Below are 6,000 nucleotides of genomic sequence, written 5' to 3'. Positions count from 1 at the left end.
TTTAAGGGCATGGCGTTATCTAGGCTCACTGTAGGTTGCTCCCTGGCTTGTTTAACCGAGGAGTTTGATATTTCATTACCACTAATTCCTATATGCCCTGGTACCCATATAATGTTTACAGTGCCATGTTGGCAGTAGTTGTTTATACTTTAGAAAATAAAAAAAAAAAACTATTTTGATGATAAACATTCGCGTTTTCATAATTAGACCAGAAACTTTTCTAATAGCTCTCGTATAACTGAAAATCGTATTTTTTACGAAGTTGCGCGCAAAAAATGAAATTATAAAATTGCTGGCAATTCCGTAAGAAAATATACAGTCGAACTTCCCTATAACGATTTTTTCTCTTTAACGAAGAAAAATTTAAAACACAGTTTTTTCAGATCATTTTCACTTTTAACCTCTCTATAACACTGTGCAACAAAATGGAGCTCGAGGTCTGGGGGGTGGAAAATTCCTTGTGGGGGTGAAAGCCCTTGATGAGTATATTCAGAACCCCAAAGGGCAGATCCGCCGTGAGTCGAACTTTTGAGTTATGGCGTGATGAATTTTTCACTGGATACCCTATAAGCCGTCAGAAACTAGCGGTATATCTTTGTTCGCAGTTATTCTAGATTATTTTTAAGATGACATGTATGCAGTCAAATCTAATGAGGATCTTTTTCGTAGAACATTTCGACCTTCTAACTCGCTTCCTTCCATGTCCTTTTCGTCCTTTATTTTAAGAGCCGCTATAAAAGTACCACAAGATGACGTTTTTCAGCTTCGAAATGTTCTGCAAAAATGTCGGCCAGACAATTTTAGGTGCGGCTCTCATTGACAACAAATCGATTTTGTCGCGTTTTCGTGGACGTTTTGTGCATTTACCCTGTTTTTGTTCAGAAAAAGACTATATTTTGTTTTTTGTATATTCGTTGCAGAACATACAAAAACACAAAACACAGTTTTTTTCTGAGCAAATAGAGGTAAATGTAAAAAATGACTATGAAAACGCGACAAAATCGATTTGTTGTCAATGAGAGCCGCACCTAAAATTGTCTGGCCGACATTTTTGCAGAACATTTCGAAGCTGAAAAACGTCATCTTGTGGTACTTTTATAGCGGCTCTTAAAATAAAGGACGAAAAGGACATGGAAGGAAGCGAGTTAGAAGGTCGAAATGTTCTACGAAAAAGATCCTCATTAGATTTGACTACATACATGTCATCTTAAAAATAATCTAGAATAACTGCGAACAAAGATATACCGCTAGTTTCTGACGGCTTATAGGGTATCCAGTGAAAAATTCATCACGCCATAACTCAAAAGTTCGACTCACGGCGGATCTGTCCTTTAGGGTTCTGAATATACTCATCATGGGCTATCACCCCCAAAAGGAATTTTCCACCCCCCAAAATTTTGGTTCACAGTGTAATTAATACGTCCCTATAATGAATACTTCTCTATATCTACTATGTCGCTCCCTAGTAGTTGGGTTATCAGGTTTGTGAAGGACTGGCAATGACAGGGGTAGTGTTCCAACGTTTCGTCGTCCTCTTCGCATGCTGGGCATCCACTGTTTCCTGCACAACCTATTTTGTGCAGATGCGTTTTTAGCCCCAGGTGTCCTGTAACGATGCCTGTCAGTCTACTGATGTCTTTTTTACTTAGTAAAAGTAGTCCCTTTGTTTTGTCCTCGTCTGGGTTCCCCCATAGAATTTTTGTGTTTTTTTTTTTCTTCTCTTCTCTACTCCAGAGGGATATATGTATGTGCAACTTTTGAACATGCCTTTAGCTCTATACGCGTCGCTTTTAAGGGAGTTTGCTATTTCATTACCCCTAATCCCTATATGCCCTGTAGGCATATTCTGTAACTTTTAACAACTTTCGATATTGTTTAAATTTCTTTTGTTTTTGTAACAACAATAAAAAAACAAATGAAATTGTTGTAAAATAAACAATGAGTAAAGTTGTTAAAAAGTTACAGAATAGGCCTACTGGTACCCATATAATGTTTACAGTACCATGTTGGGAGAAGTTGTTTATAGAATACTTTAGAAAATAAAATAAAAACTATTTTTGATGATAAACATTCGCGTCTTCATAATTAGACCAGAAACATTTCTAATAGCTCTGTGAACAAAGTTTTGCTAGTGGTAAGAGACGAGCCAATATAATATCCAACAGGAACATCAACGAGCAAAGGGTTGTGGACTGTATTTTTTTTATATATAAATTATTCCTCAAAACCAATGAGGAATGAGAGGAGAAACAAGTAAAAAAGTGTTAAGTTCGGCCGGGCCGAACTTTTCATACCCTCCACCATAAAACATTCTGAACTAAAATGGAATAATTAGTTTTCATTCCTGTCCCCAACTTTAGGTGGATACGTTAAAATGTCAGATAATGTACATAAAATGTTTCATTCGGTAGGCCCTTTTTTATGGTGCCTATATCTAACTATGAATGTTGACAATTTTTGGTGGGCTAGAAATTTGGAGGTACCGTTATATAGGGGTTATAATAAAACAAGGACCTATGTTGACAGTTTTTGATGGGAGCCTTTAATGTCAAATAACTCCTAATTCGGTTAAAAATTGTAGCTAGAATCCTCAAAATACCGAAAATCGGTACATAACGTGGGAACTTCAAATGTCATTAACAGCTAGTTCGGAGGTATGCGGGCTATACGAAAATATGAACTTAAATGAACAATTTTTGTTGGCTTTTAAATTTCAAATTACAGAAAGTTCGTCCAAAAAATAAATCGGGAGGTTTGTTTTGGGGCTATACCAAAACATGGACCTACGTTCGGTTAAACATTTTAAGAAAAATCCTCAAAGTACCGAAAATCGGGAAGTATCGTTATATTGGGGCTATGTTGAAAATTGTTGATGCAGATGTGTGGTGACCACTACAACCTTCAAATGTCAAATTACAGTTAGTTCGGTTAAAAATTTTAGCTAAAATTGCCAATTACTGAAAATTTGGAGGTACCGTTATATGGGAGCTATATCCGAACATGAACCTATGTTGAAAATTTTTTATGGAGAGGTGTTGTGACCACTTAGAACTTCAAATGACAAATTACTGCTAGTTCGGTTTAATATTGTAGTTAAAATCATCAAATTACTGAAAATCGGGAGGTACTTTTATATGGGAGCTTTATCAATACATCGACCTTTCTTGACAATTTTTGGTGAATAGGCGGGGTGACCACTAAGAATTTCAAATGTTCAAATTACAAATAATTCGGTTAAAACTTGTAGGTAAAATTCTCAAAATACCGAAAATCCGTTATATGGGGATACCGAAATCCGTTATACCGAGGTACCGTTATATGGGGCTATACCAAAACATGGACCTACGTTCATAATTATTTCGAATATAAGTTTTTTGGTCACTAAGAACCCTAAATATCAAATTATAGCTAATTCGGTCTAGAAATGTGAATTTAAACCTCAAAATACCTGAAATCGGGTGGTAACGTTATATTGGGGCTATTCCAAAACATGGACCTATGTCCACCAATTATATAAGTTTATTGACATTTAAGAACCCTAAATGTCAATTTATAGCTAAATAGTTCTGTAAATGTAACTAAAAACGTCTAAATGCCATAAATCGGGGGTACCGTTATATAGGGGCTATACCAAAACGTGGACCTATGTCCACAACTTTTCTTATATAAGACGGATTTTCCCAAAATTTCAGACAATTTTGGTGGAGAGGTGTGCTGACCACTAACAACTTCAAATGTCAAATGTTCAAATTACAGCTAATTCGGTTAAAACTTGCAGGTAAAAATCTCAAAATACCGAAAATCAGGAGGTACCGTTATATGGGGCTATACTAAAACATGTACCTATGTTCATATTTTTTTCGAATATAAGTTTTTTGGTCACTAAGAACCCTAAATATCAAATTATAGCTAATTTGTTCTAGAAATGCGACGTCAAAATTCCTGAAATCGGGCGGTAACGTTATATATGGGCTATTCCAAAACATTGATCTATGTCCACAAGTTTTCTTATATAAGTTTATTGGCACTTAAGAACCCTAAATGTCAAATTATAGCTAAATCGGTCTGAAAATGTAGCTAAAAGCGTCAAAATACCGTATATCGGGGGTACCGTTATATGGGGGCTATACCAAAACGTGGACCTATGTCCACAACTTTTGTTAGTTAAGTTTGTTGACACTTAAGAACCCTAAATGTCAAATTATAGCTACATCGGTCTGAAAATGTAGCTTAAAACGTCAAAATACCGTAAATCGGGGGGTACCGTTATATGGGGGCTATACCAAAACGTGGACCTATGTCCACAAGTTTCTTATATAAGTTTATTGGCACTTAAGAACCCTAAATGTCAAATTATAGCTAAATCGGTCTGAAAATGTAGCTAAAAGCGTCAAAATACCGTAAATCGGGGGGTACCGTTATATGGGGGCTATACCAAAACGTGGACCTATGTCCACAAGTTTTCTTATATAAGTTTATTGGCACTTAAGAACCCTAAATGTCAAATTATAGCTAAATCGGTCTGAAAATGTAGCTTAAAACGTCAAAATACCGTAAATCGGGGGGTACCGTTATATGGGGGCTATACCAAAACGTGGACCTATGTCCACAACTTTTGTTATATAAGTTTATTGGCACTTAAGAACCCTAAATGTCAAATTATAGCTAAATCGGTCTGAAAATTTAGCTAAAAACGTCAAAATACCGTAAATCGGGGGGTACCGTTATATGGGGGCTATACAAAAACGTGGACCGATATAGCCCATCATCGAACTTGACCTGCCTGCAAACAAAAGAAGCATTTTCCCAAAATTTCAGCGTCCTATCTCAATTTTTGTGGATGCTAGAGTGAATTCCACAGACGGACGGACGGACGGACGTGCACAGATCGACTCAGAATTTTACCCTGATCAAGAATATATATACTTTATAGGGTCGCAAATGAGTATTTCAATGTGTTACAAACGGAAAAACAAACTTAATATACCCTCCATTCCTACCAAAGTTGGTTTATATAGGTCCACGTTTTGGTATAGCCCCCATATAACGCCCCAATTAAATGTATTAGTCCCATTTGACAACAGAATCGGTTGTAACTTTGTATTTTGTGTTTCCAGAGGCTAAGAAACATTTCTACCATAAAACGTTTATATAGGTCCACATTTTGATATAGCCCCATAGGACGATATCTCCCGATTTTCGGTATTTTGAAGGTTTTGGCCTCATTATCACACCGAGATGGCTGAAATTTGGTATTTAGTGTTCGTTGGGGGTATGAAACTTTCCCCCAGAAATTTGTAGGTATAGGTCCACGCCATCATATAGCCCCCATAGAACGGTACCTTCCGATTTTCGGTATTTTGAAGGTTGTGGCCACATTAATCCACCGAAATGACTGAAAATTGTGGTGGAGTGTATAAAAAGTTCGGCCCGACCGAACTTAACACTTTTCTTACTTGTTTTTTTTTTAACTAAGAAACATTTAAACACACAGCTTTTTTCAGACCATTTCCACTTTTAACCTCTCTATAATGAATACTTCCCTATAACGAATACTTCTCTATAACGAAGTATTTTTATTCCACAAATGTGAATACTTACACAAAATAACCTCTCTTTAACGAATTTTGGTCAAAGAGAAAAGAGAAGAGAAACTCATCAGCGCTTTTAGAATGAAAATTTCTTTAAAATTAGTTAAAGTTTTAATGACTATAGTGCCTAGTTACTCAGAAATTAGGCATGAAAAGGGAAACAACTGACCATTGTTTTAAAAAGGCTGGTTTTCTTAGTACAGCTATAGATACTGCTGATATTGGAGAAAATAATATTTCTATGACAAAAATAGGTTCTCAATATGTACATAAATAATACTGAAGATAATACGATTGATGGCCATGTTAATGTCGATTGCGACACTGTAACTAAGAATTATCCCTTTTTGGAGTCTCTAAACAATGTTCCCGATCATAGTGTTTGCTCATTGTGAGTGGCAAAATCAAA

The sequence above is a fragment of the Musca autumnalis genome, unplaced genomic scaffold (assembly GCF_047663935.1).
Source record: "Musca autumnalis isolate F117 unplaced genomic scaffold, ASM4766393v1 scaffold_3, whole genome shotgun sequence".
Lineage (NCBI taxonomy): Eukaryota > Metazoa > Arthropoda > Insecta > Diptera > Muscidae > Musca > Musca autumnalis.
Note: the sequence above shows the minus strand (reverse complement) of the source record.